This window comes from Lissotriton helveticus, chromosome 7 (genome assembly GCF_964261635.1).
Source record: "Lissotriton helveticus chromosome 7, aLisHel1.1, whole genome shotgun sequence".
Classification (NCBI taxonomy): domain Eukaryota; kingdom Metazoa; phylum Chordata; class Amphibia; order Caudata; family Salamandridae; genus Lissotriton; species Lissotriton helveticus.
In genome coordinates, this window is record NC_136068.1 from 1,256,704,971 (window position 1) to 1,256,728,610 (window position 23,640).

The following is a 23,640-nucleotide window of genomic DNA, read 5'->3' on the forward strand; positions in this document are numbered from 1 at the left end:
ATGGTAGGCTGTAAATTGGCTTCCTATTTTTTAAAATCATCGTTACCCAAGAGACTTGTGCCGTAGGCGAGGACCTCGCCTCTTAATACTGGTTTCCTACCCACGTCTTTATGCATAGAATCTATGTGTAAAAAACAAAACAGTCTACTTAACAGTGCAGCGTCACAGTCTTTAGCTAAAAAGAATTAGCAAAGCCCTAACTCCGCGAGACCATAAGCTGGCCCAAGGACCCTTTCCGCTCACCACTTTGGCTTCTGGGAAAATATCCTCCTAGCCAACCGGACATGATCACATGCATCCCCAGACCTATGTGATGCCGCACCTAGGCTCTTGGGCACCCTTTAGGTGTGACATCAGGGTGTGTATGGTTATCAGGACCCCAAGTAGTCTCTCTACAGGCTCTAGGCCCTGTCTCAATGGCATTCGTGGTTCCCCCATCACATTATTGATATATGGCTTTGGTACACCCCTAGAGCTCAACGTATATGGTGCTAAATCACTGTGTGCTATATAAGTTTACACACTGTAATTATTCGCCTCTAATCTCATCATAGGCTCAACGTATATTGTGCCAATTTACTTGTATGTTAAATAAGTTTACTGACTGTAATTCCATGCCTTTAGCCCCGGAAAGGAACTAAAGGGATGTGTTTTAGAACAAATACATATATTTGTTATACACCTGTTCTTTTTTATGAGATTATAGACCGGTAAAACAAGCTGCTCTACATTCCTTCAAGACTTAGCCTGAAGGCAGCACGCCAAACAGCTACCAATAAGATAGCTTACTAATAATGTTGACTTTACCTATCCTCAACGAATAGTCAATTGGACTGGTGCAATGTCCCCCCCTAGAACAGTGAACAGCACCTCAGATGTCCGTTACCTTTACAATGAAATACGTCCCTTGTATGACTTACTGCTTTGGCTTGCAGCGGAATGTGGAACCTGGGAAACTGGCTTTCTCAGTCTTGTCAAGCCCTACCCTCAGATGTGTATTAATCCCCAGGAGGACCCCAAGAGAAGGGGGAATACCCTATTCGTGAATCGTTCCATTATTATTCTAACTATCCCCTCAGCAGACGCCAATGATAGTAATTCTAGAGTGTCAAAATTTGACTTGTGTCAATGGCTGTTCCTCACGTAAGATAAATAAGCAGCAATCATGGCTTGGATAAAATATTGCAAGTGCCTGGGGGACATCAATGAAGAAGCCCCGGAATGAACACCCAAATTACTATTCTTTGTGCTCTGCAGCTCAGAAACCAGTTGGTGTGCCCAACATGGACGCAGAGTGTTTGCGTTCTGCCTCTGATACGTGCCCTGTACCATTGAACTACAGTGGATTCCCTTGGAAACGCTAAAAATTGTGGGGCCTTGGTGGGGTGCCTACCCAAACTTGTTTGTATCGTTGGCCCTCAATACTGCTGTTAATACTAGGAAAGCAGCCGTATAACCCTCTTTCGGCTATCCAGACCTTCATCATTGTGTGGTGTACTCCCCAAAGTATCTTGGCTGGGAGCCATCTGGAGCCTCACACCTAGATGTAAATACAATGGAGGCGAAACAAAGGCACACAGCTGAATCTTGTCTTCCCAGTACCTAAAAGAGGCATTGTTTCGCCTTTTTCCCGTGCCGCTATATGGGAATATGCATGCATAGTCAAGAATGTCAGATGTGTTTTTTCGTCCGAGTATTTACTCATATTCCACTTTAAAAACCCACAATTACTTTTCTTTTCCTAGTGCTACTCATCTCAATGCAGGGTGTCAGAGCACTTCACATTACGCATACGCCTTATACATTGAAAATAAATTGTGTGTGTAAACCGATGAACAGTGTGTGTTACTTAAAACCATGGCCACACCAGTTCTTTGTTCTGTCATATGTTGCCATCTTAACACTATCTGGATAAACGGTCTTATCTTATAAGTATTAATTTAACACCCCAATACACAACATGCACTTGAAAGGTGAACAGTCAGCTTTTGCAAAGTGCATTCCGTGTCATAGGAACATGCATTTCTAGTAACTTTTGTTCAGTTTGAGCTAAGGACAACTTGTAAATTATGCAGCAGAAGATGTAATATTTGGCAAATGTAGCCGATCCAGCACTATGCGAAAAAATTGCAGTGGCAGCAGAATCACATAGTGCCAGTGGGCCTGTACGGGATAGTGAGGGATACATGATGCAGGAGACACCCGTCCTTCCTAGCTCACTGTGTAATGTTAGAAAGGTTGTGATTTATGAACTGCAAATAACAAAAGGATCTCTGTGCTAAAAGGCAGTTACCCACTTACCTACCTACATAGATGAACTTTGTAGGAGAAACATTAACCCCTGGGATTGGAGAAAACATATATTCCTCCAGAAAATGTGGTAACCCCCCAGAGTTATTCTACCAATACTCTCGTTGACGTTTACTGGACTCACAAAGTTCTCAGCAGCAGATGCTCTAACCTTACCACATACTTCAAAATTGCCGTCTTTGCGACCAATTTAAGCAGAACAGATTTACTGTCACAGTAACAAAATACTACATTTAAGCCCTCATGCTGTTTACATACAGTCTACAGCGGACGGAAGAAATATACCCTCTTTTGCGCGACCCTTTAGACGCGAACCCAGGTCTCCCAGACCAAAGTCAAACGCTCTACCAACTGAGCCACACCCCTTTTCAGCATATTACTCCGGTCATAATAGAACCACATTAGCTCTTAGGGGAGGCACTTTAAGAACACCGATTTCATTATGTAATATACACCGCCTCTTCCTGGGTGACTAACAGCAACTAGGAGCCTGTTGGGAAAGTGAGGCTCCGGGGGACAGGTGGACGGACGCTTCCACGTTACGCCGGGCAGCTGTCCCTAGCAACTAATCGCACGCGGTCAGTGCGCTTGAGCGAAACGTGTTTTCACGATTAGCTGGTAATTTTTAAAAGCGCCAGCTTCGACCACTACACCACCCTCCCCTCCTTTCACCCCGGATTGTAATATAACGCGTTTTATGTTCAAAAATAATAAAATCTGTGTAAACTTTACTCTAAGCATTTCGCGCTAGGCAACCTTTTTCAGGAGACGAGAGTTTCATCTTTCGGACCTGTTTTGACCTCGCTCAACATTTTTAGCACCGAGAGAGCGTCTTTGGTCTTCTTTTCGAAGGAGCACCACTATGTGACGTTTATCGGCAAACACCGTTTTCCTAAAAACATGCATCTGACCCGGCAAATCAATCTGACATTGGACTTAAGCGAGAGACCAAGGCTATCCACATGTTGACCATGAAGTGCCTGACGCCTCAATAACGGATGCTGCAGTTAATTCTGCCATCCCCGTCCTCCCTTCTCCTCGAGAAGCTTGCCTGGTAACATATTTATAGCTAAACGGTTTGTTTTGTATTCCGGAAAAGGTTTATGAAAACCCGTACGCTGCCCCAGGTGGGGCACGAACTCACAACCTCGGCATGCCTCAATGCAAGTACTACTGATAAGTAACGCGCGCCAACCGATTGCGCCACTGGAGCTCACTGTTCCAATAGTCCTCCTCCCTCATGTTATAAATACCACCTGTGCCGGGAATTCCATCGCGAGACATAGTCATTGGAAATACTTCCCATGGGATGTTTTTCCACACAAATTCCTGCATGTTTTTAACATTTACCCTCAAAGTTTAACTCCGGATCGTGGCTAATTTCAGCAAGCAAGTGTCCGGGTTTAAAAAACTCTGACCTGCCTTGGATCAGCGAATCCTGTAGTACATGTGTAGCTAATACTCCTGTTAGGAGTCCCATCAGCATTACCCCTACCCTTAATAATCAGGTTTTGGTTGTTAGAGAAAGCATGCAGGTCCTGAGCCTCCATTTCCTAACATCTCAGTCCTTCGTACATCCCTTCAAATGAAGGTGTGCCTCGTATTGCCTCTTAAGCCCTCTCTACAGATGATTTCATATTTTAAACTATGTCCTTATAAGCTATTTACATTTCGTGTTACGTAAATCCCAGAATGAGCAAGTCTGAACGTATCCAAAATTAACCCCTCGCAGAACTCCCAAGGAAGTTACCTTCTGCTCTCCCCCCCTACTCCGCAAGGGAAACACTGCCATTAAAACGCAGACATACATGCTATTTGCATGCACGCGCGCCCAACGACGGCAAGGGCTTTCCATAGCCCATGCTACTGGCATTAAACCATTCGTGCAGATCGCCGCCGGCCCCCCCCCCCCATAACACCCCTGCTTCCCCACTTAACTTATGTAAAGGCACACTTCTCGACGCGCCATCGTCCCGCTCGGAAAGAATTGGCCCCCGGTCATCCTGCCCACGTGGAGCACCGCCATTCGCCATTCTCCGCCGATTCCGGGTCCACGGCCGACCAGGGACATCCTCCCTTTCGCACTGGACCGATCCCGACTGCTTGGAACCTGGAAGGGGAAATAAATAAATAGAAAACAAAGAGGCCCCGATCCGCCAACCAGGGTCGCAGAAAAACCGCTCTCTCCGGCCTGTATTCCGGAATCCCTGTAAAACAAAGCAAAAAATTTAAAAAACAAAGAAGCTCCGAGCGCGGGGCACACCGTAATGCGGGGGAGCGTCCAGGGACAAGGGGGTCTCCTGGGCGCTCCCCGCCTCCTATTCCCGAGGGGCCAGGCGGGGGGGGCACGCCCCCCCCGGCCCGCCCCTCCTGTAGCCCGCCCCCCCTGACCCGGACCTTCTAACTCTGTATCCGGGTCAGGGAGGCCGCCGGCCAATCGGTGGTGGGTCGCGCCCCCAGGGCCCGCCCCCACCACCGAGAGACCCCTGGTGTAAGGGGGGGCGACGGTCGCCGCGCCGCCATGCGTGCGGGGGGGCCGAGGGCCCCCCCTTTTCATTTGCTTGGTGACGTGTGTGATAAAGATAACTAAAATGAGAAGCAAAAAATATATGTATCTATAACGGACACAAAACACTGGCCGGTTTGAAAGGTGAAGTGGTAATGTGAAAAGTGTAATAATTCTGTAGAAAAGGACGACATCCCAAGTGACTTGTGTGTGATATTTAAAAAAGCAAAAACGCAGCGAGCAACGGTAATTTGAATTGACATAATCCATCATTTTATGAGTCTGACATAGTGCACATTTGTGAGTAATTAGTGAATAGACTAGTGTCCTACGGTATTATTCTGAGACATTTGTGCACTGCTATACTGTAAACTTTTGTCTTATATTAGTTCAAGTTGACATTCCTAATTATGTAGCTATCGTACCTGGAATAAGTAACAGTAAGGATTGGATATAATTGTTCCGGATAGTTGATATAATAGCGTTTTGCGAGAACGAAAATAGGGGAGAAGGCCGGTCAGTGTGTAGGCTCTGTTTTGTGTCTACAGGAGGAAATACATAATAAAAGAGAAATGAGACAAAGGTGGTGGATTATATGAGTAAAGCTGGGTGTTGAAAAAGGATGGAAAAGTCGGGGTGGTTACTGGTCTGACATCCTAAGTTGTACAAGGGGGCTTTTTTGTTGCAAATGCCCATTATTAAAATGACCATGATTCTGGTTTAGAGAATTATTTAAGAGATTACAAAGGACTCACCCACTAGGCAAATGTTTGCACGTAATAATACGTTTGGGTAAATAACCCCAGTCGGGGCGTTGAGTGGAATCCTACTTTCGGAATCCCAACATTTATAGATTCGGGCTGTAATGGATCTGCAGATAAAGTAAGGTGTACATATGATTGTAAAAGACACAACGTTCATATTGCTATATTATATACCAAGTCAAGGCAGAGAGAGTGGCTAGAAATGAACCTACCTCGATTATTCACAAGTAGGGTGAAAACCGGGAGGAGAAAATTGTTCGTGGTTGGGCGGGTACGCCTAAAAGTCCACGAGGCGGTTTCACCTTAAGAAAAATTGGAAATAGTGAGCCCACAGGATTTATAGAATATAAGTTAATGTTTGAAGGGCAGATAGCGTCTAATATAACCTGTAATTTAGTGGGGACGGAGATCGCTTACCTAGGCTGTAAGGTTCTCCCTCTCTTAGTTTCCCGGCGCCGTGTATCGAAGAGGGACACGTGACCGGCAGTGCGGTCTGAATATATACCGGTGTTCTGGCTGGAAAAGGCTAGAACATCGGCTAAAAAGTATCTTCCAAGGAATTGGCAAAATAGAGAAGAAATACTACACTCACTAGTATATCGAGAATGTTATTGGTTGTCATATATACAGTTTATTTACCAAGAAAACTAAACTTTATTTTGCCAATATACGAAAAACAAACAGGAGACTAGTAAAAATGTGCACCGTTATTAGTATGCTATTGATAGGTCAATTTGGAGAGGAGACTTATTGTAATATTTTAAAGACCAGGAAATTAGTGTGTTGGCGAAAAAGTATAACACATAAGGTGGTTGGAATTATGAAAAAAATGAATGGGTTGAAAAAGGAGCACATATGTATCAATAAGAAAACACCCAGCAAGGGAATATAAAAAAGGGACAAGAAGGTAATAATTGATATAGTTCTTCCAATAGGGAAAAAGTTAACCAAAGATTTTTGGTTAGACTTAATGTAAGCCCACCGAGTCACGAGTCTTACTTATGTGTGTAGAAAGAAAACCTGAGTTTTATCTGTATATTCCGATCACTATTATTAAATATATTAAATTCATAATTTTCGCCTCCTACTAACATTTATGAGGACTGAGTTATCACAACTGGACAAGTGGTCAGTGACATCGATATTTGAGTATAAAAACTCGTTTTGAACGCAGATGAAAACAACAATTCAAAGTTGGAAAAAACATTATTTCTTCGATACATGTTGCTTAAAATTAGGAAGAAGACCCAAAAGAAGAATCTGTTCAGAGGTTGGTAGAGTCTAATTCCCCAAAAAGAATTGCAGTTCTGGGTCATAATTTAACCCGCACTCTATGCTTCGAAGACGCATAATCCATGTAGCTTCTTTGCGTCTCAAAGCTAATTCTCGATTCCCACCCCTCACATGGATAGGCACAGTCTCTATTCCAAAAAATGAAACTCGAAAGTCCTCTACATTTGCTTGACATTTAGCTACATGTAGAGCTACTGGGTATTTGGGGTCCTGCTTCTGAATAGCCCTCATGTGTTCTGATATTCTGTCTTTCAAAGTTCTTATTGTACTACCAACGTATTTTTTGCCACACTGGCATTCTATGATGTAAACCACGTACTTCGTGGTGCAGTTGATGTTCGTTCTGATGTCGTATACTTCTTCAGAAGGGCCCTTGAAGTGCTTGGTTTTGTGTTTCGCCCACTTGCACATTGTACACAAGCCACATTTAAAGAACCCATTACTGCGTTGGGTTAGCCAATTAGGGTTCATATCCATGCGTGGAACCGTAGGACTGAGCCTATTCCTCAATGTTCTCCCTTTGCGAAAAGTGATCTGAGGGGTTGTGGGGATCATTTCTTTTAGTGTTAAGTCATCTCTTAGCAGACTCCAATGTTTAGTCATACTGTTCCTGATTGAATGGTGAAGGGCGTTGTATTCCGTGATCATTCTCACTGTTTTATCTTTAGCCATCTGGTTGGCTTTCGTCTTCAGTGTATCCGGTCTCTTTATTTTGTTTAATTTTGTTTTTGCTTGGGACAGGATAGTTTTTGGGTAGCCTCGTTTTTCGAATCTCATGTTCATGTCTTTTAGTGTAATGTTGAGTTCGTCATCATCACTGCAATTTCGTCTTGCGCGGAGAAATTCCCCAAAGGGTATAGATCTAATCTGATGGAAAGGATGAAAACTGTCTGCTCTTAGAATAGCATTGCAGGATGTAGGTTTCCTGTATAGCTTGCTCTGTAGAGTGTTATTTTTCACATAGAATTCCAAATCTAGAAATTCTATATGTGATTTGCTCTGTTTCATGGTGAAACTCAGCTCCCAATCGTTTAAGTTAAGATAGTCAAAAAAACTTTGTAGCAATTCATCTGTACCGGTCCATAATAGGATGCAATCGTCTATATAACGACCCCAAAAAAGAATGAAGTCAGTATATTGGCTGCTATGTGTACCCCAAAGTTGATCTGCTTCGAACGCACCCATGAAAAGGTTGGCAAAAGAGGGTGAAAATTTCGACCCCATGGCTACTCCTCGTTTTTGTTGATACCATTGTTTGTGAAAAATGAAAAAGTTATTATTCAAAATTAAGTTCATCATTGAAATTAGCATTTGTGTGTGTGCCCAAAGCGAGGCCGGCCGCTTAGACAGAACACGGGTAATTGCTTCTATACCCAATCTTGGATTAATGCTGGTGTAGAGGGCAACAACATCCATAGTAACTAGTGTAGTACCTGGTTGCCATTCTAAGTCTCCCAACAAGCTGAGAATGTGTTTAGAATCTTGGATATATGAGGGTAAGTTTCTGACAAGTGGGCCCAGAAACAGATCCACATATTCTGCTAGTCTTTCAGTTGGACCTCCAATTCCCGAAACTATCGGTCTACCCGGAGGAAAGGGGAGATCCTTATGAATTTTTGGAAGGGTGTAGAGCCATGGGTATGTTGGTTTGAATACTTTGAGATACATGTATTCCTCTTCATTTAGGAGACCATCTTCTTTCCATTTCAGTAGATGGTCATTGATAATAGTTGTTAGTGCACCCATAGGGTTGTGTGCAATTGGTTCGTAACAAGATGGGTCTGCTAATTGATTCAATATTTCATTGTTGTAGTCGTCTGCGTTCATCACCACAATGTTTCCTCCTTTGTTTGCCTCACGGATAATAATGGAGGGATTCAGAGTCAGTGCGGTTAAGGCATTCCGCTCTCCTTTCGTTAGATTGTCTTTGAATATAAATGTTTCATGTAATTTTTTGGTGTTGATTTTGTTCAAATCTTCCAGTACATGCCTATGGAAATTGTCAATACTGTTACCACCTGGTAATGTAGGTGTCCACGTGGACTTTGATTTAAGACCACTGGCCACCCCAAAATCCATATCTATGTTTAGTTCTTCTAAAAGTTGCCCCATTTCCATAGGGCTATCTTCCCGTTCAGTAATTGACAACAGTAAATGAATTGCTTGTATATCCTTTATTGTGTGTACAACATTATCCAATACATCAGGAATATTTCTGATATTTTTTCTAACAGGGTTTTTTTTTTTTTTTCCTGCAAAGTACTTTTTTATTTTCAAATTACGGACAAATTTAAAGAGATCTATTTTTGTTTGGCAGATGTCACCAGTGGAGTTTGGATTAAAACTAAGGCCCTTTGCGAGTAGATTAGTCATATCCGAGGTGAGAGGGAAAGAAGATAGGTTAATTACTTGAACCTCTTTGTTTACATTTTCTAGTTCTTGGTTCTGCCAGATCTTAGTTTTTTGCGATAATCGTCGTTGCCCACCTCTGCTCCCTCTATGGGTTTTGGAGTTTGTACGCCTCTTCGGGATTGTGCCCTGTTTCCCTTGCGAATACGTTCCATTTCTACTAAAAAAGGACTGCTGTTGGCATCAAGGGTGTCTCCCATTTCTGGTTCTGGTTCACTTGTGCCCGCAGTATTGAGGGATGTATTACTTGAGGAAATGGAGCCAGGGGCAGATGTGTTGCCCTCAGGTTTCTTGGGGTTATTAGACGGAATCATTGCATCGTATTTTCGATCGTAAGTAAAAACTCTACCATTACGGTAGTCCCCATCATCTCTTTTGATTTGTCTTGCTTTCCGATTTTTAATTTCTTCCTGATGTTTCAGCAAGACCTCATCCAGAATGGTGTAATTTTTCACAGTGGGTTCTGGCAGGTTAAGGTCTTTTATTTCCTGTTCTAGGATTGCAATTTCTCCCTGTAGTTTGGTGGTTTTGCGATCTGCGCTTTCTATTAAAATGTCCATGAGAACAAAAGAGTTGTTATTGACAGAGTATTCCCATTTCTGCATTAGGTCTACATCTAGATTGTCATAAGTTGGAAAGATTTGAGAGCGCAAGCCTCTAGGTATTTGTTTCAAGCGCATGTATTGCTTTAAAGTAGTAGCATCCCACCATCGTGAGTTCTCTTGCTTTTTTAGTCTTTCAAGTTTCTTGAATTTGTCTTTCAAACCCTCAACTCGAGGGGGACCAGAATTGGCTGCTGCTGTGTGTGTGGGCATGCCTTTAGCTAAATTCTCGAAGAGGTCCGCGGCTACTTTGTCTCTATCCATGTTGTGGTGGAGATGTTTAGATTTGTATAATTTTAGCTTATAGGTGCAGATAAGCAGTACTAGCGGGGGGCAGCCTTCTCTGGAAATCTGTTAATACATTAAACAACCTATGAGGTCTTTTGGTGTAAGAACAATTACATTCTATTTACACAGATAAAATCATATAAAAACAGATAATACAAGCATTAAATAGTCACAGAAAGCCTATTCAAACGAATTAACCATGCCCATTTTAGAAACTTAGACACACAACAAGCAACCAGGGTGCGAGTGTCAGATTTTAGAATACGCAGCGCCTCTCTGTACTGCCGGGTACCTAACTGTCTGCATAGTGGTTTGAGCCATCTCCGCCTTGGCCATGCATATGCAGGACATTCAAAGAAAATGTGGGCGACCGTCTCTACACGTAATGGGCAGGTCGCACAGGAGGAGGAGCGCAGGTGAGAAAGTTTCCAACGGGAAGTAAAATCACCTACAGGTAGTATCCCTACTCTAAATTTAAAATACAAAGCTCTATCAGTTGGGTTGGAGATAATGTCAAGATAGGGTTCGTAAGCCACCACTTCCTTCATCTTCACAAATTCCTCCGTGGATTTACAATGTTTCACATCAGTGGAGTTATTACAAAGGATCCAGCTCCAATAGAGCTTCTTGAGAACAGCTTTGGGGGGAGCGGTCCTTGCTTCCCAAGCATCCCCGAGACCCAAGGCTCCTAGCAGCCGTTTCACGTCCCTCAGCCACTTGATCTTGGACCAGCCCTCCAATAACATGACCTCTGCTAGGGCCTCTGCATATGAGGCCAACTCGGGCACTCGCGACAGTCGTGCCCAGAGCAGCAAAGGGCGAATTTGGGCTTGATCCTTGATCGATCTGCAACCCAAGTCCATTAATACGGGTACTGTAGGGGTGCTCTGCGGGAGAGCCATCAGGTCTTTCAGAAATTTACTCTCTGATCTGGCTAACACTTCGAGATTTCATGTGCCCCACAGTTCCGCCCCATACAAAGCAGCACTAACCCCTCTAGCTTTGTAGATCTCCAAGACTGGGGCAATAGGCTTAATTGTGGAGGAGCGTTGCTCCTTGAGTAAGGCGCCGCCCACCCTTTTATGGGTTAAAAGCATCTTTTGAATGTGCGAGTTCCAATGCATTGAGTCTGAGAGACGGATGCCTAAATAATCAAATTCAGACACCCTCTCCAGAGTCACGGAATTCAGCACCGGGGGGCGGCCCATTTTTTTGGGCTGGTTTAAGACCAGGAACTTTGTTTTATTGGTGTTTATTAACAGGCCCCTTTGCGAGCAAAACTCCTGATTACTATTAAGGAGACTCTGCAGGCCCACAGGAGTCTTTGAAATGAGGAGGGTGTCGTCGGCAAAAAGCAAGGTAGAGATGCGCTTGCCCGCCAGAGAAGGAGCATCTGCAGGATGTTTTAGCAGATGCTCCACCACTCCGTTCACGTAAAGAGAGAACAGAGTGGGGGCAAGCACACATCCCTGGCGAACACCTCTTTCTACTGGAATCCTGCCAGTTTTTTCACCGTTCTTGCCCCACCGCACCTGTGCATAGTTATCAGCATGTAACCTGACCAAAAGGGACAGGATATACGAGGGCAACCCCATCTCAGACAAGACTCTCCATAACCCCTCCCGTGGTACTAGGTCAAAGGCAGTCTTCAGGTCTATGTAGGCAAGATAAAGACTGCCCTTGCCCAGCACCACCACCTTCCAGTAGAGAAGAACCAGTCTAAAGGCCTGTTCTATAGTCCCTGTGCCCGAACGAAATCCGGCCTGAATATCTGATAGGATGTCATTCTCATCTATCCACTGGAGGACCCTTCCCAGTATTACTTTCCCCGCTACCTTTTGCGATGAGTCAATTAGGCTTACGGCCTGTAATTGGCTGGGTCGTCCCGGCATCCCTTTTCAAATATCGGGACGACCTCAGCCCCTTTCCAGGACTCTGGGACAGGTGCACCATTATTGATGGTGTCTAGCAAGGATGAAACCAGCTTTCCCCACTCCTTCGTATTAGCGCGCATCAGATCGCCCGGTATCCCATCAGGCCCAGCTGCTTTGAGGGGCACCAGCGACTTAATTACGCTTTCAACCTCTCTTGGGGTAAAGGGGTCACCCAATGTGTCCCCGAGGGGTCGACTGGCAAAAAAATTCTGTGAGTGTTCGCCTGGGAATCCCCCTCCATGGAGGTGTAGAGGGACAGAAAATGATTGTACCATGTGTGAGCTGGAATGTTACACGTAATAAGGGTACAGGGGTACAGTCTGGTCTGTCCCTTGTCTTTATCAGGTTCCAAAACCCTCTAGCATCTCTGCCTTTGCTTGCTGCCATTGGATCAGTCCAGTACCTATCCTCCCATTCTTTCTTTGCTGCATTGATGGTTTGTTTGTACTCCTTTCTGGCGAACCTGATCTCCCCCGGGGATTTGCCTTTACCAGCTAAAATCAAGGCAGATTTTGTCACCCTACATTTCTTGGTGAACCAGTCTGGTTGGTTCTTGGGTCTATTAGTTCCACCCACTGTGAGATGCCTATTTGGGAGTAATAGAAGATTGCCCAAAGTCTTGGTTATATTGCAAAAGAGGCCTGACACTTCACTGTTCGTCAGGGCGGAGGAATCCAGAATAGACAGAGAAGCTACTAAAAGAGCCTCTATGGCTATCATTCTCTCCCCATCCATAACTACTTTGCTCCATCTCAAGCGCCTCCCACAGTTAGAGGGCCGTACTTCCAGAGTTGGAGCCGATTTTGGCAACATGTGTACTCCCTGCTCCCCACTCCACAAGGGGAGCAGGGCCAAAGAGAGGGGGTTATGGTCGCTATCGGCTGAGGTAAGGACTACCATATCATACACAAAAGTCCAGAGCTTAAAGTTGAGGAGAATATAATCTATCCTCGACGTATGATTGGGCCTATTATAAGTATGTGCTCCGGAGGTGTCTGAGGTCGTCCTCCCATTCGCTGCCCTCAGACCAAATTCCAGGGCCTGGGAATTAAGTTGTACAACCCGCTGGGACCACCTCCGGATAGGCGGAATGGTTAAAATGGGAATACCTCTCTTAACGTCTTCATCGGCAGTGTCCAGGATGTCTTCCGTCGCCAGGGGCTCGAACGTACAGTTGAAGTCCCCGGCGACCAGGACATGTGATCTGTCAGGGCACTGCCTAAGAAGATCCTCCAGGCCTGCAACAATGGGGGACTGAGATCCTCCTTTCGTGCCCCTAGCATAGATGTTGATACTGTCAATGGTAAGCCCTCTCCTGAGCCCCTTAAGTGAGATCCTAAGGAGGTCAGGGGAATTAGTCTCGTGCTGCTGAATTTGGCACCCAAGCGTGACATCAACCCATATAAGGAGACCACCAGAGGGGCGACCCTTCCCTGAGGAGGGGGGAACTGCTGGTTTAAAAAACGTTGCATACCCCACCTTGTGGCAGGGCTCCTTGCTCCAAGTTTCTTGGAATATGCAGGTTGAATAAGCCTCCACTAAGGAATTCCAGTCAGATAAATTCAGCTTCCTAGAGATGCCCGCAACGTTCCAACTAAGAATCCCAAGGACAGGAGCCACCAAGGCCGGCCCCCCTCGGGGCTCAGTCATTGGGGCACCCTCCCTCCCCAGATTAGTAAGAGGAGAACCCTCCCTTATGGGCCCACCAATGCTGGTTGCGAGATGAGTGGGTGCCAGATCCAACAGCTGCCTGGGGCTAAAAATGAAAGCAGTAGGAGAACTATCTTAATCAGACTGTGATGGAAAGTTAGGACTGGTTGCCACACGTTCACTAGAGCGCAGGGGCGTTGTTGAGGCGATAACTTGAGGGGCACTAGGCGGGGGATCTTGGTAAGACAACTCAGCCCTAATGACAGCATTCTGTCTATCCCTGACCAATCACTTGGGTCTGCACAGTACCGGCCCACCCCTGCCGGCAACTCCGGCCTTAAGTGGGAAGGTCTGTGCAGGACCGGAGGTAGGTCTCTTCACCTGAGTTGGATCGCCTACACAGTCCGGGAGTCAGTCGACTCGCTCTAGGCCCGAGAGGGACTCGAACCTGTTAAACAATGGAGGAAAATATGGGAAATGAATCACCCTATCAGGAGGAGGACCTCTAATGTGGTTACTTCTCCGCGGCCCAAGTGTGTGGAGAGGGGGATCACTGCGTCTTTGGGGGTAAAAATATGGGAGACCTAAAGTTTGAACATCATCCACTCTTCCAAATCTAGGTTCTCTACGGATAATATCTACCACCCACGGGTCCCTAAAGTTAATAATGACGCAGTCACCTTCCAAATCCTTAGGGCAGTAACCCACCCAGCTGACTCTTCTAATGTTTAAGATCTCAGTTTTGGACTGGGGGGGGAGAGCTCTGTTCTTATTTAGCCAAAAAACGACTTTATTCTTTAGCTCCCTAGATGTTTCAGTTTTCCCATACCCGATAGTTGTGACTCCCGTCAAAATGATAGTATAAGGGGCGGACTCTGGTGGAAGATTAACACAACGCAGCATCTGCTTAACACATTCGCTGCCCTGTGTGCCCCTCCCCGAAGGCTGTTCATTAGTCCTTGGAGGCCAGAGTGAACCTCCTGAATGGCATTTTGGAATACTTCAGTTGCAGATGAGATCCCAAAGCTCAGGCCCTTGTACCTCCACAGACCCAGGTGCGTGGAGATGGTTGTGAAGTGCCTGCTGCTTTCATTGAACTGTTCATCTCTCCCACAGATCTTGCACCGTGCTTTGGGCATTGGTGCCATCAGTTTGGGGTGTGCATTCCTAGGTCTGGTGCACACTGCGGCCAGAGTCTCTGTCTTGATGATGGGCCACTACTGTATCCATGGGTCAATGCCATGTCCATTCCCGTGGTTCATGCTGCTGAGAGGCTGAGGGCCCGCACCAGGATGAGGATGTCATTGAGGCTGATGTTGGACTGCCTCAGGATCAGGTCTCGGAGTGTCTCGGACTGCCAACCTTGGGTAATCTGCGCTCTAACTTCTTTTGGCTGGTCATCTGCCATGAAGGTGCTAACCAAATCCAAGAGGAGGAATAAAAGATGTCAATTGACTCTCCCTCACATTGGCATGCCTGGCGCAGATTGAAACGCTCATAGTCTGGATTTAACTGAGCATCTAAATGGTCATCCAGGGTCCGAACAGCAGCATTGTAGTCATCATCTGCATCCATGCAAGGGAAGTGTTCAAACAGTCTGTATATATCCTCCCCCACACAGTAGAGCAGGAGGGAGTGGTTGAGGGTGCCATCAGATTTGCGAGTGGCTTTGAAGTAATTTTTCAGACGACCAACCCATGTATTCCATCTGGTTCCCGTAATGGTGGATCGACCAGCTTGCTGAAGGGCTGAAGCGCTGCAATTGCATTGTGCTGTTGTGGTACCTGGGCACACTCGACATTGGCATCCTCCACCATGGCAAGTGGAGTACTTGCAGTGCATACTCGGAACAGGAAGGAAATACACAATTGGTGGCTTAGAATATGACTCACGCACTCTAAGTGTCCAACTATTATCCCAGCAAGATTGAAAAGTAGAATGGTCCAAAAGTTGTATCAGGAGCTCGAAATGAAGAAAAGCCACCTTCCTAAGTCGGATAATGTCCACAAAATGAAAAAGGATTTCAAGCACCCCAAAAACGTAAATCACAGTCCAATGTCGTAGTAAGTTTCCCATCAAGTAACTTTTTATTTTCAGGAGACTTGGCAATGTAGTCGAATCTTGAAACAAGTTCCACAATCTCTAATTTCAAAACAGGATAATCAAAGCAATGTCACAGAATCCATAGCCAACACATGTTTCGTCTTCGTCGGCGATATAGTTTCAGACTTCCTCAGGGTAATAATATTAAAATATATATATTAAAACAAGTTCTAAATTGTTCAAAATGTTAACACCTTCACCAAAATTCACTACTTGAAACACCTACTGCGGAATTCACAACCATACAGTGCAATTCGCTGTGCCCCTTACCCAGTTCACGGTACCTAGATACCAAACTTCATGTAGCAACACCCAGTGAAAGAAGGAAATTGTGAAGTGGTAAGCCAGGTACATGGGCAAAAAAGAAAACAAGGGAGAAACCCAACAGCGTAATGTGAAAAGTAAAAGTAAGAACAGAAATCCATTGCTCACCTTCTACTGAAATATCAAGCTAATCACCCATTGAAAACAAAATAGTATAGTCTCCTGATCTTAAAAACATATATATCATCACTAAACCACCAAAATACAGCAACTGAGCCTACTAATCATCACAGAAGTGTACTCAACTCCATATGAGCTCACATAAAGTCCAAAAAACATAACAATCCGGTCCCCCAGTCTCAGGACGTGAGTAGTATTGATATCTGTAGGACAGTTGTACAAAAAGATGTAATCACCATCCATCTTGGAGTATTAAAGTAGAATCAAAGCATAAAATATTTTCCCTATCAGAGTGAGTAGAAAACCACAGGGTAAACAATAGTTGACAGCCAATACATTGACACCCCTTTGCAAACGTAAAGACTCTCCCACCCAAATAATCATTATCATCCCTCATCAATTTCCTTGTCTTCCTGTTCTTAATCTCAGTCCGGTACCTTAATAACTCTTCATTTTAAATTACGTAATTCTTCTCAGTAGGCTCAGGTAGATTCATATCTTTGGTCTCTTTCTCAAGAAATTTAATTTCCAATTGATACTTAGCAATCGTCCTTTCAGCATTTTCCATCAGAATATCAATTGATCGTGAAGAGCCGTTTGTCAATTAATTTCTTTTCCCACTCCATCAATAATCATCATCAAGATCATCATATGTAGGGTAAATGTGTGCCCTTAAAACCCTAGGTACTCTGTTTGATTCCAAATTTGGATAATTACTTTATTTTCAACTTCTCAAGTCTCTTAAATTTATCAGTCAAACTTTCTTTCTTGTTCATTAATCTAGGTACTGGCATCCCAGTGCTCAGATTATCAAAATATACTTCAACCTTTTTTTCTCATTGCATAAGTGATGCCATAATCAATGCTAATTATCAACACAATTATTGGGAAATAGGCATTACTGCCACCAAAAATATAAGAAGGGAAAACAGAATCGGTGGCTGGGAATATGGTGCGCACACCCTAAGTGTTCAAATATGAACTCAGCAAGATTGAAAAGTAGAAAGGTCCAAAATTGTAACAGGCGCTCGCAATGAAGAAAAGCCACCACTTCTTCCTCAGTCGGATCAAGTCCGTAAAATGTAAAAGGATTTCAAGCACTCCAAACGTAAATCACAGTCCAATGTCGTTATAAGTCTCCCATTACATAACTTTTTATTTTCATGAAACGCGGAACAGGTATGGTCGCCGTACCTCAGTAGCAGGACGCGGCGCAGCCGGAATTCACCTGGGTCTCCGTAGGCTCATTTAGCCTGCTGGGCAGCAATTTGATATCAGGAGTAGTAGCACCTGGTAGGTGGCCGGCCAGTAACTGCATTAGGTTGCCCTGCGCAGGTGTCAAAGCAGGCAACGAATCTCAGGCTGGGGCACTAAGAGAGCAGTCACCAGCAGGACAGCAGGACAGGGTTGGCGCACTAGAGAGCATGGAGACAGGGCACCAGCCGGCTGTGAAGAAGGAGACAACCGTTGGTGGGCCTGTGGTAAAGGCCCAATGTCAGCGGGCCCAATTCTGAGATGGGAGAAGCGCCAACACAAGTGCATGGTTGAGGGCCATAACAGCCACACTGTGCCCATTCCAGGAACCATAACATACCTGTGTATCTGTATTACGATACACAGAGCCAACAGTCATTGTTTTTGTGGTGGTTGTTGGCCACAGTTTTATTACTCATTACATACGTCATATTTGTACAACTCCCCTGGACACCCTCTTGTGCCGGAGTCATAAATCATTATCATACATTTTCACGATTTATTATCAGTCAGTGTCATTTGGACATCATGCACCATGGGTCATAAATCATCGGGTATCATAAATCATTCTGTCATCATTGTGTTGTCATAAATCGCTCTCCTGGAGCATCATAAATCATTGTCATAAATCCAGGTCATAAATCATCGGGGTGTCATAAATCATTCTGTCACAAATCTGTAATCATTCTGTAGTCATAAATCATTCTGCATGGGCATCATAACTCATCAGTAAACAACACGGAGGGACAGGAGGGGGACAATATTTAGAGGGGTCCAGTGTGCACGTCCCATTAGACACTATTCAAAACAGATGCACAAAGTTCCCCTAGGGGGTAATATTGGTATATATATGAGTGATCTACCTTCCTCTCTCCAGGTGTGGTTGTATGTGGGAGTCAGGGACAAGTGTCCCTTATCGGAATTAGGGAAACCTCACACAACAGGTTGGTTTTACGGCTACTGTCATATTACCAACCGATTGTTTCGTGTCATCATCGGCTTCCTGCTCCTGCGTCAAGCCGGCGCTGCAATGCCTGACGGGTAGGACAGGGTGCTACACTTTTGTGAAGATCTTTTATTCCTGGCCGATGTTTGAGTGAGTGTGAGGGGCCCAAGTGATAAAGTAGTGAGCGTGAAGTGTGGTGAATTTAAAAAAAGTTAGTATAGTCTACTCTGGGCATTTTATTCCTGTAGCTAACTACCTTGTTAAAAATAAGAGGGGTATGGGGATTTAACCAAGCTATGTGTGGGAGACCCGTTCAACCCTCATTAGTGATCAGGTCGACATGTCCGCTGTGCCCTCATAACGACACGCCCAGGCAGACCAACTCAACCCAACACCAGAGTCCCAGAGGTGGGTAGGTGTAAGTAGCGGGCCGCCAGTCCATAATGGCCCACGGGGATAGCTGCCGTGGCGGCCGGGGACCCGAGTACCACAGCGGCCCCGGAACTGCACTGACAGCCCAGTGGAGGGCCACTCCCCCATATTCCCCTGGCGGCAGAAAATCCGTGGTCAGCGGACGTGGTCTGTAAGTTTGCAGCATACCTCCAAGAGCTGGAGGCTGCATCCAGCCCAATAAACCCCCTTACCTTGATGGCGCGAGGAAGTTACCTCTGTACCTAGGTCCGCATGACCGGCGCTGCTCGGTCGTAAAGCAGCTGGCAGTGCGAAGGGGTTCTCAACGCACTTTTATCTCGAGGTTTGTGATTGTAATTGGGGGCGTGTCAGTATTGCCGGTTGCTAAGCGACACGTTTTCAGACAGGCGCAGAGGTCCAGTGTGTGGGGATGACGGCGTGTGTCTGTCATCGTATCAGTTTAGGCGCCATCTTGGGGTGGGATGAAGGAGTATTGTACTTAAAGATGAGTGCACAGTTTTGTGGTTGCATCTTGGGAACCTTGTTTTGGACCGCTGGATTGGGAGCACTGCACCTTCCCTGTTGCATCTGAGTCTTTTTTTGGACCAAAAAATCGTGTTTTTGGAACGGTTTGCATTTGGGGCTTTCATGAAGCTAATGGGAGCCTCAGGACTCTGAAATAAGAACCGCTTGTATTTTGCACTGGCTTTTGGCTGATTTAGCCCATTTTCTCCTTGCCGGTGAAGCACGATTTCTAGCGCTTTTCCTGTATTTTTGTAGTTGCTCCACATCGTTATGTGGAGTTCGGGCCAAAACGCGAGCAGCCTAGTTGGGATCGTGTTCTCCTTAGTTTCTGATGGAAAACTATAGTGGCCACTATAATATAGAATAGAAGTATGTTTTTATGAATACCCTGCCTATATTGAGAGGGGTTTTTCTCTGAAAATAAGAGTTTTTTCCCCTGGATCTATAAGGAGACTTGCACAAGGAACACAGTGCATTATGGGATATTGTGTACAGAAACAAATCCTTTTATCCTGTGTTTTTTCTACATTCCATTGAGGAAGCTGTTACCACTGAACTGATTATCGAGAACAAGCACAACAAGAACAGTCCCTTGCCTGCCGTGCCCTGTGGAAAGGGTGAAGATATTGTCAGGAGTGCGTGAGGCCGTTGAAACAGGGGCCGGGACTGCGAGACCCAGGGTTCCGTGCAGGATCACCGCAGCGCACCTGGAGTCTCTTCCCGCCCCTGCTCCTCCCTGATTGCCAGCTCCTCCTTGCCCTCCTCTGCCTTCATAACAGCTCGCGGCCCCCGCTCCGCGGGTGCCGCTCGTAGCTGTTCACAGACCTTGTGTCCTTGCTTTTTAGTCCCTTGCCTGCCGTGTCCTGTGGAAAGGGTGAAGATATTGTCAGGAGTGCGTGAGGCCGTTGAAACAGGGGCCGGGACTGCGAGACCCAGGGTTCCGCGCAGGATCACCGCAGCGCACCTGGAGTTTCTTCCCGCCCCTACTCCTCCTATAAAGCCACACCCCCCAGGCTAAGCGGGACGCGTGCGGGACGCCGGACGAAGCCCGGACAAAGGGCGGACAGTCCGAGACAGGTAGAGACTGGACTGGGCACGTTATACTGTCCGCACTGGTAGAACGTTCTTTTGTTAAAGTAAGTCCACCTGTACCTTGTTGTACACTGCATTATTGACTAGACTCTCTCTTTTTTTACTTTTAGTACATTTGTTGTTGGTAACTGTCCGGATTAAAACTTGTGCTCCCAATATTCTCAGACAGGATGCCGAAAAAGAATATTACTGTTGTAGAAAATACCATGGATAATTATATGGTCCATGTAGTAAGCAAGATAAATAGTGACAGAAGACAGTCTTTGGGCTTAAGCCAATCTCCAATTTTACACCCCATAAGTCCCTCACCTAACTCCCCATGGGTAGATATTATATCTCAGGAAATAGGAAACCAAACCCAAAATATCGAGATTCATGACAGTGAGTCCCAAAACCATAGCATTTCCCTAGAGCCTGATAAAGTCTCAGCCCATGTCATCGACACCGAGTCTCAGTTTGACGATGACGCCACACACGATTCCTCTATACACCTGGATACACAGGTAGATAGTGCAGCTGAAGATCCCCCAGCCATAGCGCCTAACGCACGGGCGATTAGGAAATGCAGAAAGACACACTTAAATCGAGGAGGGAGGAAGAGGGTTGCAACACCTCCAAAAACCAGGGACAAGAATATGGGAAAATGGGATGACAGCACCAAACAGATAGCTGATGATGATTTACTAAGCAGGATAGCGGACATGATTGATAGCAAACTCAAGGCTTTCATTAAACTGGTGGTGGCCAGACTTGATAAGCTTTGCACTGATGTGAAGAAAGTGGGCACGACCCAGAAAATACTAACTGATGAGTTAACAAACCTGTCAACCATGGTCACCAACTTAACCAATATCACTAAAGAACTTAATACGATTGGGGTAGAGGGAAGTGTGACTGTAGTACATCCCGTCTTTTGTGGTTCATCAAGCATGACCCAATAGGAGAACCCCTTAGATTAGGCAATATATTTAAATAGACCGCTATCTAGAGGTCTGTTGATTATCATTCCACATCCTGTTCAGCCGCAACTTCCGCGCGTCCGAGTGCGCTGATACCGGGTACATCAATCTTCACGGAAGGTGAGAGTTGCATCCTTTCTTTTTCCGCCACTATTATGGGAGAGATCCCCCCCTTTTTTAGCCTTTTATCCCATGATAGTGTAATACTATCACAGATGCTTGCAATCATACTTCATCTGTACCTTACAGGCCCGACCGCCTCGGATATTTTAAATTCCATCCAAAGCGGAATTGCGGTTTTACAGCACCATCACGGAGATCTATATAGCCGCTTAAAAGTGCCTTACAGCATCCCGAGTAACTAGGCATTTTTTCAGCTACCTCCAGGTGAGCCATAGTCTCTTGTATTTCGTTTTTTATTACCGTTAATGCCTCCAGTAGGCTGCATTAGCTCTGTTGGTGTTTAGCCTGTATACTTTAGAAGTACAGCACGCGTTTGCTGACAGTCTGCACACATTCTCTATATATTGCAGGTGCGACCTCTAAGAATTGAAGCCGTTAAGCACTACCTAATTCCATGGGTGCTACCCAAACCGCACGTCCGTAATTCCATGCATATTTTTAATACGGGTGAGTTTCCAGACGCGTGGTATTATTTAGTTGAAACTGCTTGACAATTTTAAAGCTAGAGCTATATGCGGCATATTACCGAATGGACACTTTTGGTCGAATTCGCGCATTAATTCTCTTCTTGCATCTTTAAGCATATTGTATGTTAGCCTTGTTATATATTTAGCTAGCCTATCAATCGAACAAACGACTTACACCGAACCTCTGTGATAAATTATGACCAATGGTTGTATACCTGTTTACAGATCTTTATTACTTTTATCACACGTGGCGAACTTCGCCCCTTGTTGGAACCAGATCAGACGCATCCATTTCCAGAGATATCACTCTGTAGGTACTATGCATTTACATATGTTCTTGTAAACACCCCCTCCCCCCCCCCCACCCTTGTTTTCGTGTGGCCCATAAATCGCGATACCACCGTAGAACAACTGACATGAACGATGTAGTTTTTCCAGATGAAGCAGGCAATATTTAATTATGTATGGCCGCACCACATTCTAACAGAATGAGGAAGCAATTATTTGTTTAAATACCTTTGACAAGTAAGAAATACGTCATTATAATCTAATAAATGCCCTTGGCTGTTTGCACCAATGCCATTATGTGTGCCCAAATCTCTTAACAAGTATGTATCCCCCCTCCCCTTTCTTTATTGAATTAATTCTTCATTTTTTTAAAAGAGTTTTATTCCTTTGAAATGATTGATATTGGTATTTCCCTTAAACACCGTCTCCTACCTTTTCCCTTTCTTTTCTATTTAGATGAAAATTGGTCCAAATATATACAAACCCTTGAGCATTGACCGAGCAATTTCCTGGTCTATGTTAAGTAAGTTGTTCTAGGTATTATCATCATACCTGACTACATGAACCTATTAAACATGTAAGAGCGAAATGTATGTTCTCATGGCTTATGCTCTCATAGTGTACCTTAACAAGTCTAGAAATTAAATGTGTGTTGTACTCTTGTAATATCAGATTATATGTACCAATCAGTGAACACAAAGTAAACAAAGTTGTTTGGGAAACCATTGCTCTTGGTGACAATTGTTTTATGTGTATAGATGGAATGGCCTTTTCAAGTTAAATTGAAATATAAAACGATGTATGCATGTTTTTATTGCCACACCTTAAAAAGGTACAAAGTACCGTTTCTCCTTTTGTAATGTTTCTGTATTATCATTTCAGATTGTTTTTGTGGCTCCTGAGGAAGGCGTTCAGTCGCCGAAACGCGCGTCGAGTACTGTATTATTGATTTATGGACACCCCTTGATTGGTGTTCTTGTTATAAACTGATATGGTCATTGTTTTTAATGTAATTTTCTCTCTGTGAATTTTTTAGCATTCAGCTGTTTAATTTTAATCTTTATTGTACATTGTATGTGTTGATCAATGAACTGTAATTGTGTGTTTATTAAAACATAGCGAGTTTTTTATTACCCATACACTTTTTCAATTGTCCGTGATTTGGTTTCCCACTTGTTTAGCTTTATTGTAATTCCTTGACTGCCTAGGCAA

The 23,640-nt window shown here is 44.7% G+C and overlaps 1 long non-coding RNA gene across 2 annotated transcripts in view; it reads left to right on the plus strand.

Annotated features, from left to right (window-relative positions):
* LOC144767321 (uncharacterized) overlaps window positions 1-23,435 on the plus strand; it is a 670,339-nt gene extending 646,904 nt beyond the window's left edge. For both annotated transcript variants that reach the window (XR_013598148.1, XR_013598147.1), the window contains 2 exons: window positions 22,885-22,951; window positions 23,311-23,435. This is a non-coding gene — a long non-coding RNA (uncharacterized LOC144767321). The remainder of the gene's footprint in view (window positions 1-22,884; window positions 22,952-23,310) is intronic.
* The last annotated feature ends 205 nt before the right edge of the window (window positions 23,436-23,640 follow it).